The following is a 27,893-nucleotide window of genomic DNA, read 5'->3' as shown; positions in this document are numbered from 1 at the left end:
CACTCCTACCTCACCTCCCTTCTCTCCTCTACAGCCCAGCCCACACTCTCCGCTCCTCTGCTGCTAACCTCCTCACTGTACCTCATTCTTGCCTGTCCTGCCGTCGGCCGTCGGCCCCCGGCCCATGTCCTCCCCCTGGCCTGGAATGCCCTCCCTCCACACATCCGCCAAGCTAGCTCTCTTCCTCCCTTCAAAGCTTTACTGAGAGCTCACCTCCTCAAGAAGGCCTTCACAGACTGAGCCCCGTTTTTCCTCTCCTCCTCCCCATCCCCCCCACCCTACCTCCTTCCCCTCCTCACAGCATCTGTATATATATTTGTACAGATTTATTACCCTATTTATTTTTCTTGTACATATTTACTATTCTATTTATTTTCTTAATGATGTGCATCTAGCTTTATTTCTAAATACCAACATTATTATTATTATTATTTATTCTGATGACAGCACCTGTCCACATGTTTTGTTGTCTGTCTCTCCCTTCTAGACTGTGAGCCTGTTGTTGGGTAGGGACCGTCTCTATATGTTGCCACCTTGTACTTCCCAAGCGCTTAATACAGTGCTCTGCACACAGTAAGCGCTCAATAAATACAACTGAATGAATGAATGAAGAAACTCTCCCAATCGGTCTGCACACAATATATTCTCAATAAATATGATTGAATGAATGAATGTGAAGCAAAATGAGAGAGAGGAATCAACTTCGGGGGTTTGGGAACTGGGAGGATGGTGGTTCTAGTACCTGTGTACTTATTTACACCCATCCTCAGTACTTACATATCCATATCTACCCAATTGTATATTCCGTTGTTTGATTACTGTGAGAAGCAACGTGTTCAAGAGGAAAGTGCATGGGCCTCAGAGTGAGAGGACCTGATTTCTAATCCTGGACCCACCACTTGTCTATAGTGTGACTTTGGGCAAGTCACTTAACTTCTCTGCTTTTCTATCTGTAGAGGAATTAAGACTGTGAGCTCCATGTGGGACATGGACTGTGTCCAACCTTGTGTCTATCCCAATGCTTAGTAGTGTGCCTTAACAAATGTCAGAAATAAAAATACCTGTTTACACCACCTCTTAGACTGTGAGCCCCAAGTGGCATGGGAACTGGGTCTTTTCTGATAATCTTGATTCTAGGGAAGAGCGTCCCTGGGTCTGCTCATGTCTGGTGGCCTCTCTTTTTTGGTTGAACTAAACGAGTTTGGGAAGGTGGCGTGGGAGAAAATGGAGACACAGAAGACTTTAGGAAGGGGATGAAGACTTGTGGAAGCTGATAGTAGCCTCCAAGCCTTAATCACTCAGGGAACAGTGACTCTGGAACCAGACACAGCTAACCGAACAAAACCAAAAGCCATCTTCTGTTCAACTCCTCTTCCATTTGCTGAGTTCTTGGAAAAGTAGCAAGTTCTATTTGAAAGGCAGAGGCTCCCCTTCTTCCATTACTCACTGATTATTATCTTTTCATCTCTAGATTGATTTGATGACAAAGAGGGCCACTCAACTTGTGAGGAAAATAATTTTGCTGATCCCCTGCTGAAGAGTGGGGAGAGGAGTGGTCTGTGAGCAGAAAGCAGCAGCTGGGGTTTTGGTCACCAGGGCCCAAAGGGAGCTATGCCAATTACCTGAGACCTCCCCACCTGCGAAGGGGAGCTTTCGTGTCTTGGGTTTCCTACTAATTAATCATATTGGGCACTTTATGCAGAGCACTGGGCTAAGTGCTTGGGAGAGTACAACACAACAATATAATAGACATATTCCCTGCCCACAATGAGTCCTCTCCTGCTTTTTCTGCAGGAGAACTATTTCTGTCTCCTTTTCTTGGTGGTTGAGAAATCATTCACTTTCTTCACCATGACGTATGCAGAGTTTTTTCTTAATGGTATTTAAGTGCTTCCTATGTGCCAAACACTGTACTAAGCTCTGGGATAGATACAAGATAATGGGTTGGACACAGTCCCTGTCCCACAAAGGGCTCACAGTCTTAATCCTCATTTTACAGAAGCTGTAACTGAGACACAGAGAAGTTAAGTGACTTGCTCAAGGTCACACAGCAAAGTGACTGAGCAGGGATCACAAGCCACATCCTCTGATTCCCAGAACTGTGCTTTTTCCTCTATGATTTGTTACCCTCAAGTGAGTCTTTTATTTCCTCGTGCATGAATGATATTACTCTGTGCTAAGTGCTGGGGTAAAATAATTGGATCAACCAGATTGTGAAGACAAATAAATTGTAGTGAGAGTCCAGAACCATGGTTGCCTGATTGCCTATGGATTTTTCATGATGTTTCTGGGCCTTTGTGGAGGAGAAAACTAGCATTGATGGGGATCCTTCCCAATATATTGATGGTATCTGCTGACTGCCTACTGAGTACACATTATTTTGCTAAATGCTTGAGAAAGTACAATACAAAAGAGTTGGTGGACATATTCCCTCACTGGCTGGTACCACAAAAGGAGGAAGTAAGAAAAATAGGAGGGGGTTGGAGAGAGGAGTGGCCCAGGGGTTTGCTGGGGAGATGGATAGTGTGGGAAGTAAGGTAAAATACTAGGGAAAGGAAAAGGAAATGTGAGAGAAGACAGGAAATGGGACAAGGCAGAGAAGGTTGGGAGAGGCAAATCAACATCTCTCTATAAAGTAACTCTCCATGATGTTATTGCTATAAACTCCCATTCCAGGAGAAGTAGAAATCATAGAGTGAATTGACTATTTGAACATTCAAAAAGTCTGATGGGGATTTGATTCTTGAAAGAAGGATGAAAGGGATGTTGAAAGGAATAATTAATGGAGAAAACCCTGGTTACTAAGAATGAACATAAGAAAGCACACTTGTGAGGGATGATGATGAGGCAGAGAAGAGGTGCTTAGTGTCTGAAGCATTGATCCCCTGAGCTAGGAAATCTCCATTCTTGGCTTGGCTGACCCTAACTCACTGACTTTAGGCAGACTCAGTGCTTCAGTTCCTCTATCTATAAAATGGGAAAGATAGTTTTTGCTTCTCCCATCCTCAAAGAGCTGTTTTGAAGATAAATTGGAAAATTCTGTGAGGGAAAGGAATATAAAATTGAGGTGTATGTTAATTTCTGTTTAGAAAGAGGTTAATCCTCAAAAAGGGAGGGAGATCTGAGCAAACTCTATTATCTCTATTATTATCTTGGAGGAGAAATGTGACCTAGTGGAATGAGCATGGGGCCAAAAGGATCTGGGTTCTAACCCACAAGTCTGCTGTGTCTGAGGTGAGTCACTTAACTTCTCTGTACCTCATTTACCTCATCTCTAAAATGAGGATTAAGACTGAGAACTCAATGTGGGACAAGGACTGTGTCCAACCTAGTTAGCTTGTATCTACCTCAGGGCTTAGAACAATATTTGATACATAGTAAATGCTTAACAAATACCAAAAAAACCCCCAACTTTCAATGCTAATGTAATTGGGGAAGACTTGTGTCTTCCCGATACTAATCTTGGTTCATAACCAAATGCAGAGCAATAACAAATGGGCAGCTCCTGCTGAGCTATGCCAGCAAGATTAGGAGCTGCAGGATAGACATCATTTAACACTCTGGAGCAGGGATGTACTCAAGTGTAGGGAAGAGTTGATGCATTTTCCAAAGTAAAATATAGCCGAGGATTGCTGGATTAATTGACAGGATTGTCACATGGGCGAGTGTGTACACCAATCAGAAACAGTGTGGCTCTTTGAGAGCAAGACTTTAGGATGGATGTGATAGCAAAAGGCTTTAGGCACCAAAATTAAAATTAGCAAGTGCAACCTATTCTCCTTCTCCACTAGATTGTGAGCCCTGTGTGGGACTGGGACTAGAACTGTGGCTGATCTTTTTTTTTTTTTTTAATGGCATTTGCAAAGCCCTTATTATTCTATTCTAAACTCTGGGGTAAGATACAAGGTTATCATATTGGAAACACTCTGTACTGCATAAGGCTCACAGTCTAGGTAAGAGGGAGTAGGACTCAATCCCCATTTTACAGATGAGGTAACTGAGGCATAGAGAAGTTATGTGACTTGGCCATGGTCACTCAACAGACAAGTGATCTGATTTTTATTGTATCTTCCCCAGTGCTTAATACAGAGTTGGACTTGTAGTAAAATCTGAACAAATACCACAATTATTTTTAATCCATAGCCAAGAATGATCCCTATGTTTGTTATCTTGTTGACTAGTGGCTACTGACATATACATGGTTGGAAATCTCAACATTGGTGATATCATCTGTGAATCAAAAAAGACACTGCAAAAAGGAGCAACCCATACACAATGTATTACCAATCTTGGAGCTTTAACATACATATATATTTGCACATTTCATTCTATCTGTTCAGTTTTTTTTTCCAGCCAGTAACTGACTCCTGTGCTCAACAGCCCTTAGCTCTTAGCAAATAACCAGGCTCCCCACGGAGCTAGAAAGTTGTCTTCATCTGCATTTTGCAAAGTTAATTTTAGAGCTGAATTTTGTTGCAGTGAAAGCAAAACTCTGTCATGGCCAAATCATTTTATACAGCTCCTTGGCAGAGTCAATGTTTCTGCTTCAATTACACCATACTTGAAATGCCCTCTCTCCTTGGGAACGTAAATCTTTCCCATTTCGAGGAGCCGAATGTCCACTACCATCTCCATCAAAACTATCCCTGCAGCTCGGAAGTGAGAAACAAATCAATACATGTTGGGCCACTAAGTGTGTTATTTAAAGTTTATGGTCCAGGTATGTAACCCCCAGCTTCGAGACTGAACTAACTACCCCCCTCAAAAATGTTGATCTATTTTATTTTTAATATAGAAAATACTTACCCAAGAAACAGGAGGCATTTACAAAGCCTATTAAAGACACATTTTCTCAGAGGCCTTCCCTGGCTAAGCCCTCATTTCCTTTTCTTTCATTCATACAGTCATTCATTCATTCATTCAATTGTATTCATTGAGTGCTTACTGTGTGCAGAGCACTGGACTAAGCACTTGGGAAGTACAAGTCGGCAACATATAGAGACGGTCCCTACCCAACAATGGGCTCACAGACACAGACTGAGAGAGACAGAACAGAGAAGCAAAGTGGCTCAGTGGAAAGAGCACAGAATTTGGAGTCAGGGGTCATGGGTTCAAATTCTGGCTCTGTCAATTGTCAGCTGTGTGACTTTGGGCAAGTCACCTCACCTCTCTGGGCCTCCATTACCTCATCTTCTGTATCTCCCTGACTTACTCACTGTATTAACCCCCTTTCCAGCCCCACAACACTTGTATTCATATCCACTATTTATTTATTTATTTTAAGTCTGTTTCCCTTTCCAGACTGTAAGCTGGTTGTGGGCAGGGAATGAATGTGTCTTTTTTATTGTTACATAGTACACTACCAAGGGTTTAGTACTGTGTAGCTCTGCACACAGTAAATGCTCAATAAATATGATAGGTTGAAAGTGGGGTAGTGGGAAGCTCCATGAGGATGGATTCATGTCTTTTTCTTCTTTTGTATGCTCCTCAAATGTCTGGGCCAATCCTTTGTGCCTACAAGCACTAAACAGATGCTGTTGATGCTAGTACTGGCATCATAACGGAAAAAGTTCTGTTTTCATCAGGTAGGTGAATTGTTGTAATTGTCGGCGGCAGTTCCCCAGACATCAAACAGGAGGTAGAGTTCTTGGTCTTGGTGAAATTTTTCGGTCTTGCTTGCTCAAGGAGAGTGAAGATTCACAAAGGACAAATTAAGGAGAATACCAGTCCCATTGAATTATCAGCCTCAACTCCTCCTGAGGTGGAGGGCAGACTTTGGAATATACATATTTTGGGCTGGACACTTTGCTATTCTATCTGACGTTCTCTGGCAAGAGTACTTAGGAGGGGATTTTACCAGTTGAAAAATTGGCCTAGGTTTGTTTCATGCAGATTAAACATTGGATGCCAAACATTGCCCCAAGCAAGTTGAATTTTCTGGACCTTCCCACACTGATCCTACTTGAGTCCTCTTACAGAACCCTGCTATCAGCCCACTGAGGTGATTGATAGCTGCTTATCAGGCTCTTCCACCTGCCCCTAGAGCATTTCAGTTACCCTGCTATTGCCCGGGGAAGCTCTGGAAAAACAAAGCAGGTGGCCTAGTGGAAAGAGTACAGGCCTGGAAGTTGGGAGACCTGGGTTTTAACCCCCTATCTGACACTTGTCTTCTATGTAATTTGGGCCAGTCACTTCACTTCTTTGTACCTCAATTTCCTCAACTGTAAAATGGGGATTAAATACTTAATCTCCTCTCCCTTTAGACTGCGAGTCCCAAGTGGGACAGGGATTGTTTCAGATTTGACTGCATTTTACCTACTTCAGCATTTAGCATAGTACTTGATACATAATAAGTGCTTTACAAATACAACTATTATTATATTATTATTATTATTATTAGCCTTCTCAAATTGATCATGAAAATAGATGACAGTGAGAGTTGTCTGTTCACAACATTATCATCATCGGCACCTTCCTCCATTTTTATCGGTGACTGTTTTTAGTATTGTAGGGGAATGTCAGGAAGGATCTTGGAAGAGAAATTGTCTCCCTGAAGGAAAATCATGATTGTGGTATTTGTTAAGCATTTACTATGTGTCAAGCACTGTTCTACGCTGTGGTGGATACAAGGTAATCATGTTAGACACAATCTCTGTCCCATATGGCGCTCACAGTCTAAATAAGAGGGAGAACTGGGATTGAATCCTCATTTTAAAGATGAGGAAAATTAGGCACAGAAAAGGTAAGCGACTTGCCCAAGGTCACATAACAGGGAAATGGTGGAGCCAGGATTAGAAGTGAGGACCTCTGACTCCCAGGTGTGTGCTCTTTCCATTAAGCCATGCTGCTCCTCTAGTGGAAATGAAAATATTTTTCCCTACCTGAAGCAAAGTACTGTTCTTCTTGGCATCTTAAGAAAATACAAACAGCTACTCAAAGCAGATTAGAAAGAATTCACACATTTTCAGATAAAAAAGAAAGAGCAAGGATTTTTAATCCTGGCTAAAGGGGTCAATCACTGGAGACCCATGGGGAAACTAGAAGCCTGAAAAATAATCCTATGGGAAACAAAGTCCTGATTTAAACAAATGGAGGTACATCGATCAATAAAAATAAGACAAAGGACAAATGTCAAGCCTCCTTTTTATCTGATTTCCGTTTAGGTGGTTAAAAATGTGTGGATTTTTGATTTTAGATTTTCAAGCAAGTACTTAATAATAATAATGATGATGATAATGGCATTTATTAAGCGCTATGTGCAAAGCACTGTTCTAAGTGCTGGGGAGGTTACAAGGTGATCAGGTTGTCCCACGGGGGGCTCACAGTCTTAATCCCCATTTTACAGATGAGGTAGCTGAGGCACAGAGAAGTTAAGTGACTTACCCAAAGTCACACAGCTGACAATTGGTGGAGCCGGGATTTGAACCCATGACCTCTGACTCCAAAACCCGTGCTCTTTCCACTGAGCAATGCTGCTTCTCTACTGGCTTATCCTTAGACACCTTTGGTTACTAAAATGATCCCTGCTTTATTCAGGAGAGTTCAAACATGAGCAGCTCCATCTCTTTTTTTTTTAAGAAATGCAGTCTAAATTAAATTGAGGCTTTGAGCATGAACCCAGAGTAGTGTAAACAATTTTGTAATGTTGTGGGTAGATTTCATTTGTGTTTTGAGGGCTATGCAGCAGAGAGCAGTATTTCATTTTGTAGATAATACCTTATTAAAGAGCTTATATATTTGCCAAATTTTCTCCTCAAAGGGGAGATATTTTACAATCTTTTTTGATACTGTTTGCTTCAGGAAATTCAAAGCTACGAGTGATCGACTGGCTTGCAAACCCTCTTCTCTGTCATGAAAGGATGGAACACCATACCTGTCTCATCTCTTGCTTTTCCAGCTGGCTTGGAACAGTATAAATGTGTTTTCTGTAAAATGTGATTTATAAAAGGATCTTTCATCTTCAATCATCCCAGTAATCCAGGGTTCAACTGGCGAGACTCACTGTACGATTGCTCCAGTAAGAGCTTGTTGGACAGTAAAGGGATAACGTTTTTGATGGGACCAAAGATGACAGTGCCAGCGTTAAGCCAACTGCCTGACTGCTCTGGCAGAAATGCTTACATCAGAGATGATTTTGAAGCTATTTCCCGAAGGCCTGTCCACCAGGGTTTCCCTGGGAATCTCAGGCTATCCTCTCTAGAACCATGAAAAAATCCTGCTTGGGCCCAGTGATCTTGCTGAGTCCTGGGATGCTACTTGCCTATGCAAAGGAATGTGACTTCAACAGTGAGAGTGCAATTGTAGTGGTGTCTTGAAAATGTAATGCTTGCCAGGTTGGTGTGTGGTCAGGCTTGACATAGATTTATTAGTCCTCAGGGCATATGAACTTATAAAGCTACTAACTCTCATCCCTCTCCTGCTTTCCTTGCTCCTCTTTTTTCCTCCTGTGCCCAGGACACCTATTGCAGGTAGTCCTTCTAGGGATGGCTGTTGAAATATTCTGGAGAACATTCAATATAGATGATTTCATCAGATAACTTATTTTTTAAAGGTGGGAGCCCTGCCAAATGATGAGGGATCAAAGGAATTCTTGGATTTTAGTGTCTCCTCTCCGAATTGGACTCAAGGAAGGACGTTACTGAGTATTTTCACTAAAACTGAAGGGAATGTTCTCGACTGCATTGGCAAGCACCTGTCATTGTACAGCATTGTAAGAAACCAAGACTTGGAGGGTGGAGGAAGAGCGTGTTACATGAAGCAGATATGCACTAAGTGGAAAACTCCACTCAAAATTGGAAAACTCTCTAAAACCAGTGCTTTATATTCTATTTTCTTTTCATTTGTCTGCAAGGAAAGGACTTTTAAAAAGAATGAGCCGGGTTTTTAGATACAATGAAGAGGAGACAGGCAGGTATTGGGTGGAGAAAGCAGACCTACTGCAGAGATTGAAAAGCCATTAATAAACTTACAAAATGATCTCCAGTGGTGGAACTGGGGAACCAAATTCCAAAACATGGGTCACTTTGAGCCCCCAACAGTACTGTTGGTGTGGTAGAGAGTGAAAGGAACTACATTCCTCCTTTGCTCCTTTCAAGTTGCTCCTCCTCCCCACTGGATTTACTGTGCTGCCTTGTTGCTATGGCTGCTGCCAACTGTTTATTATCTGCCAGGCAGCACCTCAGCTCTGGAAGTTGTCCTGTCCACGTTATTCCCCTCTGGATGGGCCCCCAGCTGCCTGAGGGCCCTAGGACAACTATCTCCCATCCCGCATATCCCCATATTGGACATCTTATAATCCAGTTACCTTATGGGGACAGTGAAAGCTATAGAAGCTTCTGCCTAAGCCATCCAATCTTGATTAACTGAGATTTTGTAAACCTAATGAAATGAAGAAAACAGGGCTTTCCCATTGGAAGATGACACTGCAATTTCTTGGTCACACTCTGAAGAGATGTAACTTGATTCTAGCCTGACCATGGAGCCCTTCTCCTATGAGTGTTTTCTCATACAGTAAAAATCTCCGGTTAGGCTTGCCTTCTGCCACTAACTCATGTATCTGCACCTCTAGCCTAAGGTTTGGACTCATTAGAACATGTTGTCCAAAGAATCAACACCAAACTTTTGTCTGCACATGTGGAGATATCTGATTTGCTCTCCTGAGCTAGACTGGACCTAATAGATGGGCAGGAATAGGGGAGTGTTGGGGGAAGGTATAAAATTGCCTTCCGGGAGATGGGGGGCAAGCTACCAGCCATTTAGCCTGCCGTGGCCCTCCCCCCTCAATTGGTCCAAACCACATATTTGATAAGCATGTAATAGTGCTCTAAGAAATGGACTTTTAGAGGTTGGACCCAATTTATCCTCCAAATCATTTTTTTAAAAATTCCAGTTGAAAGCATATCTTCTCTTAAAAATTGCTTTTCTTAACATGTTCATAGCGAGACTGATCAGTGTACCATGTTCATAGCGAGACTGATCAGTGTACAAATCCATCTTAATTCTGTCATGAATTTGTGTGATGAATTATCAATATCTTCACTGTTATCAGTAGAAGCAACATGTACTTTAAAATGTGGTCACTGGAAGGTTTGGTCATCTTAATTGTCATCAGTAGTATTTGAGAGTTTACCGTGTGCAGAGCACTGTATTAACCACTCTGGAAAGTACAATACAACAGTGTTAGTAGAGATGTTCTCTGCACAAAAGGATCTTGCAGTCCTGAAAAAGTTGATAGTTACACTACAATAGAGTATAAGTTTCTGTGGGCAGGAAAATTTCATTTCTTTACTTTGTACCTCCTGAGCAACTAGTACAGTGCACTGCAGAAAGTGAGGACTCAGTAAATACTGCTACTTTTAAATAGCTACGGGGGCCCTCAAACTCAAACCTGCCAATCAGTGACTTAATTTAGTATCATTCACATTTAGACATAACCCTATTGTGCAGATTTAACTTCTAAGGAGCAATTTGTTTTGTGTGGACGGATATTTCTGTTTATGAGAAATGTACACAATGGTACATTGTCAATAATAATAATAATAACTGTGGTATTTTGTTAGTACTTACTATGTGTTAAGGACTGTTCTAAGTCTGGGGTAAATACAAATTAATCAGGTCAGACACAGTCCTTGTCTTACATGGGGCTCACAATCTAAGTAGGAGGGAGAACAGGTATTGAATTCCCATTTTACAGTTGTGGAAACTGAAGTCCAAAGAAGTTAGGCTATTTGACCAAGTCACACAACAGGCAAGGGGTGCATCTGGGATTAGGACCCAGGTCCTCTGGGTTCCAAGTCCATGCTTTATCCACTATGCCAGGTGGCTTCCCTTTGGTGCCAATATGGAATCAAAAGATGGTGCCACTAATTTCCTTTTCAGTTGAATCCTCTGCCTCTTAGGTGTGTAGCTAGTCTTTTTCATTGTTATCAACAACAAGCAGCAGCAGTTGCATTAATTGAAAACCTCTTGTCTTCAGAGTCCCGTGCTTCATACAGAAAGTGTAAAACACAATCTCTGCCCTTTACTATTTGATGATGAAAATGAAATGTAAACTGATGGAAATACAATGAAGATTTTGAGAGGATTTAAATAGTAAAAGGAGCTGTAAATGTAAATCAAGAACAAATCAATTTCGTTTGTTTATCTGGAAAGTGTGAACAGAGAACAAACCCTTGAAAAGTACGAAGAAGACAACGTGATTTCTAAAGCTACATTTCCTAAGTAGTGAGCAGTGAAATCAGCCTCCAAAGTGGGCATGCTTAGTCTTCTCCTATGTCTGTTCTGTGGGGTTGTAATTGTTTTTCAGAGGTTAATCTGCATCCTGGTATTTATGCATTTGTTTTTACCTCAGCGGCAGAATAGCTTGCCCGTTTGACATTTTGCTAACTGCCAGATCTCTGCCTTAAATGCAAGTTTGCACTACAACGTAATTAGTCCACCAAGTGCTTCATTGCAAGGGAAATTGTTCAATGAGTTCAGCAAAATTGGGGTCAATGGGAATGGTCAAGTTTGTTACCTAATGGAAAGAGCACAGGCTTGGGAGTCAGAGGACTTGGGTTCTAATCCTGGCTTTGCTAACATACGTGCCATGTGACATTGAGCAAATCACTTTGCTTCTCTGTGCCTCAGTTCCCTCATCTGCAAAATGGGGATTCAATACCTGTTCTCCTTCCTACTTAGACTGTGAGCCCCATTTGGGACCTGATTATGTTGTATCTACCTCTGCACTTAGTACAGTGCCTGGCCCATAGTAAGCACTTAACAAATACTATAAATCATCACTATTATTGTTATTATTGACAGAACCTGTTGGCAAAGAAGAAAAAACCTTTAATGGAAAATTGATTTCCCTGAGACATTGACTCCCACCTTGATTGTAAGCTCCTTGAGAGCAGAGATCATATTTACTTACTCTACTGTAGTCTCCCTAAGTGCTTAGTACAGTATTCTACTCAGAATAAGAACTCGGTAAATAACATTGATTCCAACTTTCACACATTTATCTTCTCTCTAGTTTCTGCTCATTGCTGGCTACACAGACCCTAGGTTGCCTTGATTAAGTATCATCATGAGCATATACTTCTGCTCTATCCTCAAAAAAGTTGGCCCACCCATGTATAAGAAGCATGAGAAGCAGTGTGGCTCAGTGGAAAGAGCCCGGGCTTGGAAGTCCCAGCTCTGCCACTTGTCTGCTGTGTGACCTTGGGCAAGTCACTTCACTTCTCTGTGCCTCAGTTCCCTCATCTGTAAAATGGGGATTAAGACTGTGAGCCCCATGTGGGATAACCTGATCACCTTGTATCCCCCCAGCGCTTAGAACAGTGCTTTGTACATAGTAAGCATTTAACAAATACCAACATTATTGTCTGAGCTGCTGATTCAAGAGTCAAAAAGAATATTTTGAATATAATTTTTTTATGGTCATTTTAAACTCTTCCTATGTGCTGGGCACCCTATTAAGCACTGGGGTAGGTACAAGCTAATCAAGTTGGACACAGTCTCTGTCCCATATGAGGCTCACAGTCATCATCCCCATTTTACAGATGAGATAATTTAGGCCCAGAGAAGTTAAGTAATGTGCTTACTTTTCTTGACATTCTTCTCATATCAAAATGCACAGACATTCTTCCAGGCCCTGCTTCTTTCCTCATTGAATCACTGGGGAAATGATTCACTGTCTCAGTGAACCATTCTTTCCCCAGTGGTCCCTGGAACCCAATGGACTGTTAGGTTAGCCTAGGCTGTACAAAACACTAGTTAGGCTCTACTGTGGAAGGATAAACTCCTTTTTGACTTGCAATCCATTCTTGTAGTCAATGATACCAATTCACTCTTGGCTTGACCATTTATTTTGAGCTATTCTATTCCTTCTAATTTCCATTGTCTCATTGCTGAATTAAACCCAGCCATCAAAAATAAATGCCAGAAAGAAAATGAGAATGCTTTCTTTTTCTCATCTATCAATATACTACAGGCACAACCAGACCCTGAATGGAGAGGCTGGAATGAAAAAGCGTTAACTAAATTGGGGTTGCTATTTCCGGTTACCGTTTTTCTGTGTTGCTGCTGTAAGGCATAAAAATAACCTGGAAGCAAGAGATCGAGTGTAAAATGCCTCACGTAGAGGAATGCAGGCTATTGTTTCTGAAGGCCCACCTTGCACTGACCAGTTCCAAGCCAGCACAGGTAGCAAATAAATAATGGCCAATGTTAATCACACATGGAGCAGAAGATGGGAAATTAGAATTTCCTTTGAGATTTGTCTGTTACTAATGAGCTAACATATGAACATCAAGAGAACAGGTTTTTTTTTTGCTAATAAAATAAAAAGAACAAGAAAGAAGAAGGATCTGAGTCACTATCATGGGGTTCCATTTAATGAAACAGGGAAATTGCAGGTCTCAGGGAAAACTACAAACATCTAGGTGTGAATGGAGTCTTGAGCAGTGAGGAGCACCAGATGAATCTATATGAAGCATCTAGGCTCATTTTTATAAAGGAAACTTAGACCCCACCACCTATTGCGTTCAGCTAACACTTAAACGGGGCTTGGCAAAGGTAAAATTTTGAGAAATTTTGAAGTCCAACTGAATGCCAATCCAGGCATGTATTTCTGACTGAGAAATTGTGTTTGTCCATGCCTTTTGTTCGCACCTGGAGTTGACCTCATTGACAGCTATTCTATTGGAGTGCTTGGCTCCCCCTATCCTGCTGCCAATCTACTTGGGGCTGGCAAACAGCTTTGGAGTTTTTCAGAGCAGCAGTTGGGCTTGGAGGCAGGAAAGACCATGATGTTATTAAGTTGATGTGCTGATAGTGGGTTGTCTGGGGTGGTGGGATGAAGGGGAACCTGGCTCTAAATGTGTTGATGTGAGAAATATGTCCTGCACAACTCATTTAATCAGTCAGTGCTTTAATCAATCCATGGTATTTACTAAGCACTTCCTGGGTGCTGAGCCATTGAACTAAATGGGAAAATATAATACAGTAGGATTGGTAGACAAGATCACTGCCCAGAGGAACTTAAAGTCTAGAGGGGGAGACTGAAATTAAAATAAATTATAGATAGGGGAAATGGCAGGATAAAAAACTATGGACATATGTGTTGTGGGGCAGAAGGTGGGGTGACTATCCAGTGCTTAATGGGGGTACATATCCTAGCGCATATATATCCTACATATCCTAGGTGACAGAGGGGTGGGCAGGTTGGGGAAATGAGGACTTAGGAAGGACCTCTTAGAGGAGATGCAATTTTAGCAGGGTCTTGAAGGTGGGGAGAGGGGTTGACTTTGTTATGAAGCCAGTGTTCCAGGCCAGAGGAAGGACTTGGGCAAAAGGTTGGCAGTGACATAGATGAGATAGAGATACAGTGAGTAGATTGACTTTAGATGAGTGAAGTGTGGGATTGGGTTGTAGTAGGAGATTAGGGAAGTAAGGTAGGAGGGAGAGAGCTGGTTAAGTGTCTTAAAGTCGACAGATTCCGGTAACAAGGATTTTTCATGAGCAATTTTTTTTCAAAAACTATGTCTTGGCCTGTGCAAACCCAGCCAACAACTTATAAAGAACTAATTATATCTGGCAAGCTTGGCAATGCTATTCAATAGGAATATAAATTCATGGATAAAAGATGTTATAAATCTGGATGTTATTTGGGCAGCTAACAATGCTTCATAAAGTGATACTTGCCAAACTAACTGAACTGATTTGAAGGGGAACAGAAGACTAAAAGGGGGCTAGAAGGCTAAAAATATTAAGAAATAACTCATGGCAATACTTAACACAAGAATAGTACTGTCGGGTTCTGAACAACACCATTATCAGTGGTCTGAGAGAGAATGAAAATCCATTTGATCACTTTGCCTTGGAAGGCAAAGCATTAATACAAAAGAGTTTTTTTAAAAGAGGGCAGAAGTGTCATCAGAAAAATAGCATAAGGCAATTCTAAGTGCTAATGGATAACTGAGAGGGAAAACACTCTGAAAGAGTATCCAAGAGAACTCAGAAAAACCAAGATGCAGCAAGAGACACAGTGCAACAAAATGAGGTTCATGTTTGTCCATTGAGGTGGGAGGAAAAAGTTCCCCACAATGCTGAATTTAATTAGCGTTCTAGGGAGCAAGCCAATGGGAGGCATTTCTTCAGACTGCACCTGGTAAATCATTAAAGAAACTGAAGGACGGCTGGAAATTGAACAGTGGAGGGCAAGATCTAAAAGTTGACAGAAGAGCTATGAAAGGAATAGACAGTGCTGGCTGCCTCGTACCACTTGTGTGCTCCTGGAAGAGTCAGGGACTATTAGAGAAGCAGCATGGCTCAGTGGAAAGAGCCCAGGCTTAGGAGTCAGAGGTCATGGGTTCTAATCCTGGCTCCACCACTTGTCAGCTGTGTGACTTTGGGCAAGTCACTTAACTTCTCTGTGCCTTGGTTACCTCATCTGTAAAATGGGGATTAAGACTGTGAGCCCCACGTAGGACAACCTAATCACCTTGTATCCCCCCAGTGCTTAGAACAGTGCTTGGCACATAGTAAGGGCTTAACAAATGCCATTATTATTATTATTATTATTAGAGTGAGAAGAGACCCCACAGATCAGTGGGTCCAGCCTCCTACCTCCCTGCCTCTCTGCCCACAGTAAGGGCTCAGTAAATATGATTGACTGACTGTCAACTAGTACAAAATCAATCAATAGTATTTAATGAGTACTTACTCTGTGCAGAACTCTGCCGTAAATGCTTGGGAGAGTACAATAAAATTGGGAGACAAAATTTCTGTCCTCAAGGAGCTTACAGTTTAGTGGAGTAGACAGATGCTAAAATGAAATACAGATAGGCAGAAGAGACAGATTTTAAAGTTATGTTCAGAAGTGCCAAGAAGGGCTGCTTAGTACCTAAGTAATGAGCAAGTCTGAAGTACCTGTAGTTGCGGTAAATAGGGTGAGAATCAATCAATCCTATTGGTATTTATTGAATGCCTATTGTGTGCAGAGCACTGTACTAAGTTTTCTTTTTTTAAAGCATGGGTCAGGAATCAGAGGACCCGGATCCTAATTCCCACTTTGCCATTTTTCTGCTGTGTTATCTTGGGCAAGTCACTTAACTTCTCTGTGCCTCAGTTATCTCATCTGTAAAATGGGGATTAAAACTGTGAGCCCCATGTTGGGCATGAGGTGGGTACAGCCTGATTATCTTGTATCTACCCCAGCACTTAGTACAGTGAGGCACATAGTAAGTGCTTAATAAATACCATTAAAAAAAGAGATAAATCAGGAAAAGCTTCCTACAGGAGATGCAATTCTAGAAGGGCTTTGGCAATGGGAAGAGCTACTCCCAGATGTGAAGAGTGACAGAGTTTCAAACAGAAGGGAGAGTGAGCAAGAGGTCAATGGCAAGAGAGACTAGAACGAGGCACATTGAGTAGGTTGGCATGAGCGATGTCATCATCCGTGAGTGTCCCCTTGGACCATTGTCTCTTCATGGAATCGAGGTGATGCACACAGCAATGCGATTTTGCTAGGCAAAATTCATGATAACAATGGATGGTGGCATAATTCACCAGCAACTGCTGGATGGTGAACTGAAATGGGTCCCAGACAAGCAGGGAAGGCAAAGCAAATGTTTTAAAGGCAAAATGAGGCAAAATCTCAAGAAACGTATTCCTAGCCTTGGGAAGCAGCATGGCCTAGTGGAAAGAGTGTGAGCCTGGGAGTCAGAAGACCTGGGTTCTAATCCTGACCTTGCCTCTTACCTGCTGTGTGACCTTGGACTAGTCACTTGACTTTTCTGTGCCTCCGTTTCTTCATCTGGGGATGGGGATTTGTTACCTGTTCCCCCTCCTACTTAGACTGAGTCCCATGTGGGTCAGGGACCAGGTCTGACCTGTTTAATGTGTATGTATCTACCCCAGCTTTTAGAACAGTGCTTGACGCATAGTAAGCATTCAACAAATGCCATAAAAAATACCCATGGACAACTGCAGCATACAGAACAGCCTACGGTGCAGCAATCAGCAGAGGAGTTCTCCTTGAGAAGAGGGCTTGTGATTACTGGGATATCGTGAGACAGATTCAAAAACAGATGGGGACTGCAAATGGTAAACAGATTAGCATAGCAAAGGTCAATTATCCATGCCCACAAAACTGATTAGATGAAGTTGGCTGTTTGCAGTCACACCTACATCCTCATGTAATACATTAGTAGCAGTATCCTTGAGTGTGTCCAAGGACACACTGTAAGTATAAAATACAAGCAAGGTTTGACCCTGTATACGGTCCATAGAACACCCAAGTCAGGAGCATCAGTTTTCCCCAGGGATAGGAAGAATAGAGTTGGAGTAATTGCAGCTGGGAAGATGTCTTGAAGGTTTTGTGACTTGGGACACTTAGTCCCAGTTCAGTTATCTCCCCTTCTGCAATGCAGGAGCCCAGCTGTCTCTCCTATCTGAACCATTTCCCGCCCCATCACTGCCTGTGCCTCCAACCACAGTGTCCTACTGCTTCTTATTTTATATGTTATATATTTATCCTTAGCTATGTTGCTTCAGTGTTGGCTTAACCTCTTCCTAAGTGTCTGTCACTAGTCCCCACTCCCCTTCTTATATTCTGAGAGGGTGAGCCTCTTGAGGGCCAGGGATCCTCTCTAATTTCCACCTGAATATTACTTCTCAGTGCTTAGTAGAGTATTCTGCACATAGTAAGTGCTTAATAAATACTATTACTGTCAGGACAAATTTTCCAGTTTGAGTCTATGGAAAAAAGAGCTGAAGTTCAGATTTTCATCTCATTCATTCAGTCATATTTATCGATTGCTTACTGTGTGCAGAGCACTGTACTAAGCTCTTGAGAGAATGCAATATAACAATAACCAGACACACTCCCTGCCCACAGTGAGCTTACAGTCCCATTGCCCCATGATTATTTTTTTTTGCTAGCCCCTCCTGCCAACATTTCCAGCTGCCAAGGGGACAACCGTGGTGGCTTTTTAAAGACCCTCTAGACTGTTAGCTCCTTTTGGGAAGGGAATGCGTCTACCCACAGTGTTAAACTGTGCTCTCTCAAGCACTTAGTACAGTGCTCTGTGCACTGTAAACATTCAATAAATATGATGGATTTAAAATGGTCACCTTCCCTGGCTGCCTCATGATCACCCCGTTGTCCCGTCTGGCTCTTGTCAAGTTCTGCTGCCCCTGAGCTGAAGCTAGAAAGTCTTTGATGAGGTTGCTCCTTTGCAGAGGTGTTTGTGCTTCAGGGTTGATTTCTGCCATTGGTTCTGTGGGGATAAAATGGGTAGGGGTGTAGCACATCCTGAAATTGATTGTGCTGACTCCTACCAATTTCTAATGTCACCCCAGCCCATCCCGGGGAATCCATTCTGGAATGAGGGAGTTGGGAGGCTAGTGAGGCCTATCCTGGGAGCACCAACTCCAGTGCTGTAATAGCAGGAGGAGGAGGGGCAAACGACACTGCAAGGGCAGCTGGTGCATGAGCTGGATGTTTGCATTTAGCCCTCCATGATTTCCTCTGGGAATGAAATGGATGGGGGAATGGGGAATATTGATCCAGGGAGCTCTGCAGCTCCAGAATGCCATCCCACCAGTCTTGTTTCCTCTTCCTCCCTCCTCAGAGCTGACTGCTCACTGTCAGCAGCAGCTGCAAGCTTCCTAATGCCCTCGAAAGGTTTCTAAATTCAGGGCTTTACTCTGAATATTTTTTGGCATCCAAGCAAACAGCCCAAATCTTGTAACTGCATCATGTCTTAAAACATCTCCCTCAGGCATTTTAGTGAGATGAAAAATCTCAAGTATGGCCCCTCCTCCTCCTCATTCCTCCCTCCCCGCAACATATTCTCCTGTCCAGAGTACTTAAAAATTTGCCTGTTCTCTCCCTTCACCTGTCCCAAGATACAATCTAGGGATACATAAGACAGTTTTTTTAAATGTGTGAACTGGACATTATAAAAGACAAAAGGCCGACCTGCTGCCGATCCTGCCTGAGAGGGGGCAATCCCAGGTAACTTGCTAGAGAAAGGCTCATTGGCTGACTGCATCAGAAGGAAAACCAAAAATCTGTTCTTAAAGGCAACAGAATGCATTTCCTGTGAAACCTCGCCTCATTCCTTTCTCCCTCTCCATGAAGCATTTTCTGATCTGAGATGGCAGGTAGCATGACAGAATAGAGTGAATTGAGGGGATGACCAGGCACTGCAGACAGCTGGCCTTCTGTTTCCCAGTCCCTGCCAGCCCTGCTTAGCATCCAAATCTCTCAGAGTCTGTTGGGTTTTGAAGCCTCCCATTTAGATTGTATTAGCCTGATCTAGCTATGCTTTCCTGCTAAAGATGCATTTATGAGCGAACTCAAACCAATTTAGTTCCCTTTCAAATGTAGAAAATGAAACACTGTACATCAGTGCTTTTTCTTCTTCATAAAAGGCTTCAGAACTGTTGAATTCCCAGATGGAGTCTGTCTGATCCCTGTAGTGTTAGGGGGAACAGGTTCCTCGGTCCTCTTGGACCCAGAGCCTGGAGCGGAGGGTGGGAGTCTGGACAGCTGATTGTTGTGGTAGAGGGGTTAAGCAGATTTGTCACTGAAACTCTGCCTTCCTCTTCTCTTTCCCTCCTGTGTTCTGGGGCTTCATGAATCAGTCAATCGTATTTATTGAGCGCTTACTGGGTGCAGAGCACTTTACGAAGCAGTTGGGGAAGTATATTATATATTCCTGCCTCTTGAATGTAGCAAACGGGCTGTCCTTAGGGGCCACTGAACATGGTGAATTTTCCTTAAAGATTAGGGGATGAAATTTGAAGACCTTGAGACAGTCAATCATTCAATGATATTTTTTGAGCACGTACTGTGTGCAGAGCATTGTACTAATCTGGTAGTTGAGATCTTACATTCTCTTTTTGCCCTTTCTTCCCTTCCCAATAAGTGACTTCCCGCCTCACCCCTTTTCCACGTGGTCTCTTCCCTCCCGACCTGCCTCACCGTGAAGGTACCTGGCTGGCTGATAGACCTTCTGGAGCTAGTCTGGGGCTTTTCAGGGGTTGAAATGCAGACTCCTCTGGGGTAGGGACCTCAGTCCTATCAATACTGAAGCACCTAGTACAGCACCAGATAACCTGGGGAAATTTGGGTGGTCAGTTTGCAGGCCAAAAGTACTGACCCAGCCAGGGCCGGCTGCTGTGAACCCTAAAATCTAGGTTTCACTCAGCTGACAGCTAAGCCTTGAGTAGGGGGCTGGAATCCCGGGGCTCAGCATTTGTCTAAAAGGCTTTTACTCAGTCCTAACCCTTTGTAAAAGTAATAATAATAATAATAATGATAATGGTATTTTGTTAATCGCATACTATATGCCAGGCACTATACTAAACTTTGGGGTAGATACAAGCTAATCAGGTTGGCCATAGTCCCCGTCACTTTCAGGGCTCACAGTCTTAATCCCCATTTTACAGATGAGATAACTGAGGCACAGAGAAGTTAAGTGACTTGCCCAAGGTCACACAGCCGACAAGTGGCAGAGCCGGAATTAGAAACCAGTTCCTTCTGATTCCCAGGCCTGTTCTCTATCCACTGGGTCACATGGCTTTTCTCTGCTCAACCCTGATGGTGTTGGAAATCAGCTGCAGGCGGGCCTCCAAGAGGCTTGGAAGCCTCTCTCCTCCTCTGGTGGTCTTCTAGTGGATGAGAATGGCAGATCTGAGTTGGAAGCAGATAATTTGAAACGGCTCCAGCAGGTTCAGATACAATGGTGATTTCAGCCTTGTCTGGTTATGGAGACAAGTGGGCAGTGCTGCCTGTGTTTTTCCTCAGCAAATATCCACTCAATTATCCTTGTAAGTGAAACAGAGTAATGCATTGCCCGGAGACTTACCTCTCAGTTCAATTGCTCTCAGAAGCCACAGGGCACTTGGTGTCTGGGCTTCAGAAGCTGCAACTGTCACAGAACAATACAAATGGCAACATCTCTGTAGCCCTGAACTTTTCACATCCCCACTGCTCATGCCCAGGGCAGAATGGAGGTGATTACTCAGTAATTCAGACAAAAGCAGCATTCCTGGTTGGAGTAATGTGGGCTTATTGCTTCAACTCTCCACTTCAGACTGGTTTGCAAGTTCTCCTTGGGCCTTTCATTACAGTCTTCCTGGGGTTAGTGCTCCTGGGAAAGGGGGGATTATGGGAGCTTTATAATGGGAAGGCTAAACTAAACTGGGACTCCTAGGAGGGACCCATTGGTGGGGCAAAGGCCAGTCAAGAGTCTGAAAGACTCCTCTGGCTGTTGTGCTGAACACTGCTGTAAAATACACACTTTCAGTAAAAAGGCAGCACTTACCTTTGTTTGTGAGCCCCTCCTGACTGCAGAGCAATGAAAACTAGTCTTCAAAGGTGAGGACTTGGACACACAGGACTTAGATTACCCATGGAAGAGTTCTGGCAGCATTGCCTCTGTCTTATTCATTCACTCATTCAATCGTATTTATTGAGCACTTACTGTGTGTAGAGCACTATACTAAGCGCTCGGGAAGTACATGTTGGCAACATATAGAGAGGGTCCCTACACAACAATGGGCTCACAGTCTAGAAGGGGGAGACAGACAACAAAACAAAACACGTGGACAGGTGTCAAGCCATCAGAACAGATAGAAATAAAGCTAGATGCACATCATTAAAAAAATAAATATAATAGTAAATATGTACAAGTAAAATAAATAGAGTAATAAATCTGTACAAACATATATACAGGTGCTGTGGGGAGGGGAAGGAGGTATAGGGAGGGGGGGATGGGGAGGAGGAGAGGAAAAAGGGGGCTCAATCTGGGAAGGCCTCTTGACGGAGGTGAGCTTTCAGTAGGGCTTTGAAGGGAGGAAGAGAGCTAGCTTGGCAGATGTGTGGAGGAAGGGCATTCCAGGCCAGGGGGAGGACATGGCCCAGGGGTCGATGGCGGGACAGGTGAGAATGAGGTACAGTGAGGAGGTTAGTGGCAGAGGAGCAGAGAGGGTGCGGGCTGGGCTGGAGAAGGAGAGAAGGGAGGTGAGGTAGGAGGGGGTGAGGTGATGGAAAGCCATGAAGCCAAGAGTGAGGAGTTTTTGCCTGATGCATAGGTTGACTGGCAGCCACTGGAGATTTTTGAGGAGGGGAGTAACATGTCCATAATGTTTCTGCACAAAAATGATCTGGGCAGCAGCATGAAGTATGGACTGAAGTTGGGAGAGACGTCCTCAAGCAGAGGGTCTTAGTTAAGTAATTGTTGTCTTTTTGAGGTATCATTTGAGGTGTGAGGTGGTCATTGTGCAATCTGCCCGTCTCACTAAAAGGATGACCATACAAGGTTTTTATAGCCACCCTCCCAAATGAAAGGCACAAAAGTGATGCTTTTGTGGAGCTGGGAAACCAGGACCCAGCCATTGCTTGCAGGGGAATTGCTGCTGACTTGCAGGGGAATTGCTGCCCAAGAACGAGAATAATGAATTGATGGTGTCAGTGTGCATGGATATGACCTGGATATGGGTGCATAAGAACATTCTGGATTTATAAATGTACTGGATAAATTCATGAATGAGAACTCCATAATGTGTTCTTAGAGGTAAAAATGATAGAAGTCAGGAAGTGTATGTCCTAATCGAACAGTTGGATCAATAACTAAACACTTATTGGCTGCAGAGCATGGAACTAAGTGCTTGGGAGTTACAATTTTTAATGGTATTTGTTAAGTGTTTACTCTGTCTCAAACACTGTTCTAAGCACAAAGGTAGATAGAAGCTAATCAGGTTAGGCACAGTCCCTGTCCACATGGGGCTCACAATCTAAATACGAGGGAGAACGGGTATTTCATCCCCATTTTACAGTTCAGGGAACTGCGGCACAGAGAAGTCAAGTGACTTGCCTAAGGTCACAAAGCAAGCAATTGGCAGTGAGATTAGAACTTGGTCCTCTGAGTAAGGGATTTGGTTCCAGTACTCATAGAATTTACAACCCAAGTTTGGGACTGGCTGACAGACACAAATCACTCCCAAAGACTTAGAGGGAGAGAGAGAAACAAAATTGCAATGGCTGCAGGTAGGAGTAAAGGATGAAGAGATAAATTAATACATGTCTAGGAGAGCAGTAATAATGATTATGGCATTTTTTAAGCACTGGCTATGTGCCAGGCATTGTACTGGCAGCGAGGCTCTCAATGTACTGGCATTGAGAAGCAGCATGCTCAGTGGAAAGAGCACAAGCTTTGGAGTCAGAGGTCATGGGTTCAAATCTGGATCCGCCAATTGTGAGCTGTGTGACTTCGGGCAAGTCACTTGACTTCTCTGTGCCTCAGTTACCTCATCTGTAAAATGGGTATTAAGGCTGTGAGCCCCCTGTGGGACAGCCTGATCACCTTTTAACCTCCCCAGCGCTTAGAACAGTGCTTTGCACATAGTAAGTGGTTAATAAATGCCATTATTATTATTATTACTAAGCACTGATCATCACTCAGCTCCTCCAACCATCCTCCTTACTCTGTTGGAGATAGAATACTGGATTGGATGGACCATTGGTCAGATCCAGAAATTGTATTGCTTCTGGTGTTCTGTAGCTTCTCTTCCTTTTAGTCTCACAGCATCTGGTAGAAGAACCAGGATCTGGCCAGTTAGTTGACTGAGAAGTGGATTACATTTATCTTCTGCTGGACAGGAGCCAGGGGAAGAGTAGGGTATGACTTTAGTGGTTTTACAAATATAAAATTGCTTTTCAGTTATTTTTTTTTTCCTGGGGGGCATATTCCTTTTCAAAAACATAGAGGAAACCTTCACTTCCTCCCTCTATCCTTTCTGCCCTACCAACTACCTCCAATTTCCGCCACCCAAAGATAATGGAATCATGATAATTATGGTATTTGTTAAATATTTACTACACACCAAGCACTGTGCTAAGCACTGGGATAGATACAAAATAATTAGGTCTCACTTGGGGCTCCCAGTCCAAGTAGGCGAGAGAAACTGTAAGCTCGTTCTGGGCAGGGAATGCGACTGTTTGTTGTATTGTACTCTCTCAAGTGCTTAATATAGTGCTCTGCACACAGTAAGTGCTCAATAAATATGACTGACTGAATGAACAGGTATTGAATGAACAGGTATTGAATGCCCATTTTGCAGTTGAGAGAACTGAGGCACAGAGAAGTTAAGTGACTTGTTCAGGTCACACAGCAGGTAGGTGGTGAAGCTGGGATCAGAACCCAGGTCCTCTGAATTCCAGGCATGTGCAATTTCTACTGGGCCACATTGTTTCTTCTAGAAGAAAGGAGATGGTTGCTGCTCCTCAGATGGTGAATTGTCACAGATTCGGGTGTGGAGGAAAAAGGAGCTTCGATCACAGGTCTTGCACTCCTGGAAATTTAGATTCAGTATTCCGTTGTATGTCTCCCCCATGCCCCAGCTCTTTGGTGGTCCAACCAAGCCCCTGGAGACTTGTGAGAGCCTCCAGTGTTATAATGTTTCAGGGGCTGTGGATGAATTGGAGATTTTTGCTGCAAACACTAGAAGAGAACCTGTTCTTGCTGGTGGAGTCTTAAAATGCTCCCAGTGTTCCTTCCATCTTCTGAGAGAGCAAATTACTTCCAGCTCATTTAGAGGTTTATATTATACTGCAAGGTAACAAATGATCCCATCTCCTCCTTTCAGGTGGAGGAAATCTCTGCCTTCCTGGCTGCCTGGCACAATAGGAAATTATGTTTGATTAGACAGGAGAGCCCAAAATGTTGACAGCTTAATTCAGAATTAATTTGCTCATATCAGTCTGTTCAACAATCTTGGGAAGTACTCACTCCTGTAGCAAAGTAATGTAGCCTGCATCCTCCCAGTGCTCTCACTTTGGATACCATCAGGCCTCAAGCCAGCATCCAGACTAATTAGTTTCCGCTCAAAGCATTGGAGGCCAGTTTGTTGATTTCATGACTCTAATTTCCCCAAGTTCCATTGTATCTGTACGGGGGACGGAAACAAAAGAACGCATTCAGAGGATTGGGACTCAAAGGTAGCTAGTTAATGGGGAACTGTTGGCAGGGAGGTAAACTGAAACAGCTCTGACCGACTGTATTGTTTTTATTGGAACAAGAGAAGTGAGGCCTATTGGAAAGACCAGGGTCCCGAAAATCAGAGGAGCTGGGTTTTAACCCTAGATCTGTCACTTGCCTGCGTTGTGACCTCACACAAGCCACTTAACATCTCTGTAACTTAGTTTCCTCATCTTTGAAAAGGTTAAATACCTATTCTCCCTTCTAGATCCTGGCCCTGCCACAAAGTCTGCTGTGTGACCTTGGGCAAATCACTTAAATTCTCCGTGCCTCAGTTACCTCATCTGTAAAATGGGAATCAAGATTGTGAGCCCCATGAGGGACATGGACTGTGTCCAACCTGATTACCTTGTATCTATCCCAGAGCTTAGAACAGTGCTTGGCCTATAGTAAGCACTTGCCAAATTCTACAGTTATTATTAATATTCTAGACTGTGAGCCCCATGTGGGATGGGGATTATGCCCTATCTGATTACCTTGTATCTACCCCAGTGCTTAGTTTAGTACTTGGCTCATACTAGGCCCTTAAAAAATAATCACAATTACTATTATATTTGTATGCCTGTGCCTTCCTCTTCTGCAAACGGGGTTGGGAGACAAATGTGTAATTACAGTCCTTCACCATGCTAGCCTATCTGTACTACAAGTAACAGGGTGCTCTGGGGAACTGCACTGACCATCCCCACTTTACAGCTGAGGTAACTGAAACACAGTGAAGTGACATATCCAAGGTTACACAGCAGACAAGTGGCCGAGCTGGGATTAGAACCCAGGTCCTTCCAACTCCCAGGCTCATGCTCCATCAATCAGTCTGTCAATCATATTTATTGAGTACTTACTGTACTGTATGCAGTAAGCGCTTGGGAGAGTACAGTATAACAGTATAACAGACACATTCTCTGCCCGCAGTGAGCTTTCAGTCTAGAGGGGAGACAGACATTAATATAAATAAATAACTACTAGACCATGCTGCTTCCCCATTAGGTCATACCACTGATTGATTGATTTGACCCCACTGCCATAGTGAGGGACCGAAACAGAGGCAGCCCAAACCCAAGATAATTCAGGTTATCAGGCAAAGGACTATGTTACATTTTATCTTCGTTATTAAGAACTTGTAGCCTGAACCAGGTCCTTAAGGGCAGTAAATAGTGGTCAAACTGAGGGACTGGACTTAACTTCCTAGACCAATACTTTGACAGTATTTTGGGCAAAATGAAGAGGAGGCCTAAAGAACCCACAGTATATTCTAGACTAAATAAGGTAAATATGATGGCAAAGTGGCCTTATGCCTCCAGGACAAGGCACTCAGTAGTGGAGAAAATTGAGCAATCAATAATGCTGAGGTTGCCAAAGCTGTTAAGGGCCATTTCAACAACCAAGCTCATTTTCCCTCTGTTGATAAATGGAGAAATCTCACCCAATATCAGAAAACACAGTTCAAGGAGAGGGAGGGGTGGCAGTTCAGTCCAGAGTGGGGAAGAAACACTGACTGTGGCAAGAAGAGCTCTGCATTTGGAAGAGGATGGGATAAGATCAAGGTTGAAGAATTTTTGTCCTGGATTTGTCTAATTCGAATTTTATCCTGGGGCTCATGATGCATGACTTTAGCCACTGAGCAGAAGGAGCATCTGAGGTGCCCCCAGCCATAATAACAGTAGCTGCTGCTGCTGCTGGCCAGAGGACAGCCCACATGGGGCTTTGAGGAGGTGGGAGAAGGTAAACTTTGCCCTAAGGGTATGGGGAAGAAGATGGAGGAATGGACCCACCTGTTTTTTCCTATTTTGAACCCCTAGCACCGTAATCTGATCCTGTGCTTTGGGGAAGCAATCCAGGCAGCTGAATAGCCTGGATCTTAAACCTCTCAGATACTCTATAGTCAGAAGAGAAAGAGCTATCACAGGCTCTGTAGAATGCAATCAATGGTATTTACTGGGTTCAGACCACTGTACTAAGCACTAGGGAAAGTACGATACAAAAGAATAATAATAATAATAATGGCATTTATTAAGCACTTACTATGTGCAAAGCACTGTTCTAAGTGCAGGGGAGGTTACAAGGCAATCAGGTTGTCCCTTGGGGTACTCACAGTCTTAATCCCCATTTTACAGATGAGGTAACTGAGGCCCAGAGAAGTTAAGTGACTTTCCCAAAGTCACACAGCTGACAATTGACCAAGCTGGGATTTGAACCCATGACCTCTGACACCAAAGCCAGGGCTCTTTTCCACTAAGCCACGCTGCTTCTGTGGTACTTTCCTACAAGGAGCTTACAGTACGCAGGAGTCAAAGAACATAGAAGGGAAGGAGTAGACAGTCGGGATTCTTTCATTCATTCAATCATGTTTATTGAGTGCTTACTGTGTGCAGGTACAAGTACAAATCGGCAACATATAGAGACGGTCCCTACACAACAACAGGCTTGCAGTGGAAAGAGACCATAACAGGAAGATGGAGTTAATGGCATCACCCTCATGGTGCTGAGTCAGTGGAGGCAACAGTGCCCTCAGAGTGAGCATCACTGCTATAGAACTACATATGGAAGCAGGAAGAACTGACTGGAGAAGTTTAGTTTGACTGGGGTAAACTAATGGCTGTGGTTTACTCCTGAGGCAAATTAATGGCTCTGAAGGATTGCAGAATGAAACTGCTAATAAAAAATTTCAGATCTCTTCCTTCTTTAGAAAGTTAAAACCTTCCCCCAACACATGTGTCTACCTTAAGGTCGTTGATTATCTAATTAGAAAGTTAGCCTAAAATATTCATGCTTTATGACCATTCAGCAGCTCTCTGGCTCACCACTAAATAGAGGACAGCTTTATTCTCCTCTTCCCTTTTAGGGAAGGAAAGAGAAGCCTGG

This window comes from Tachyglossus aculeatus, chromosome 8 (genome assembly GCF_015852505.1).
Source record: "Tachyglossus aculeatus isolate mTacAcu1 chromosome 8, mTacAcu1.pri, whole genome shotgun sequence".
Lineage (NCBI taxonomy): Eukaryota > Metazoa > Chordata > Mammalia > Monotremata > Tachyglossidae > Tachyglossus > Tachyglossus aculeatus.
This window is presented reverse-complemented; position numbering follows the sequence as displayed.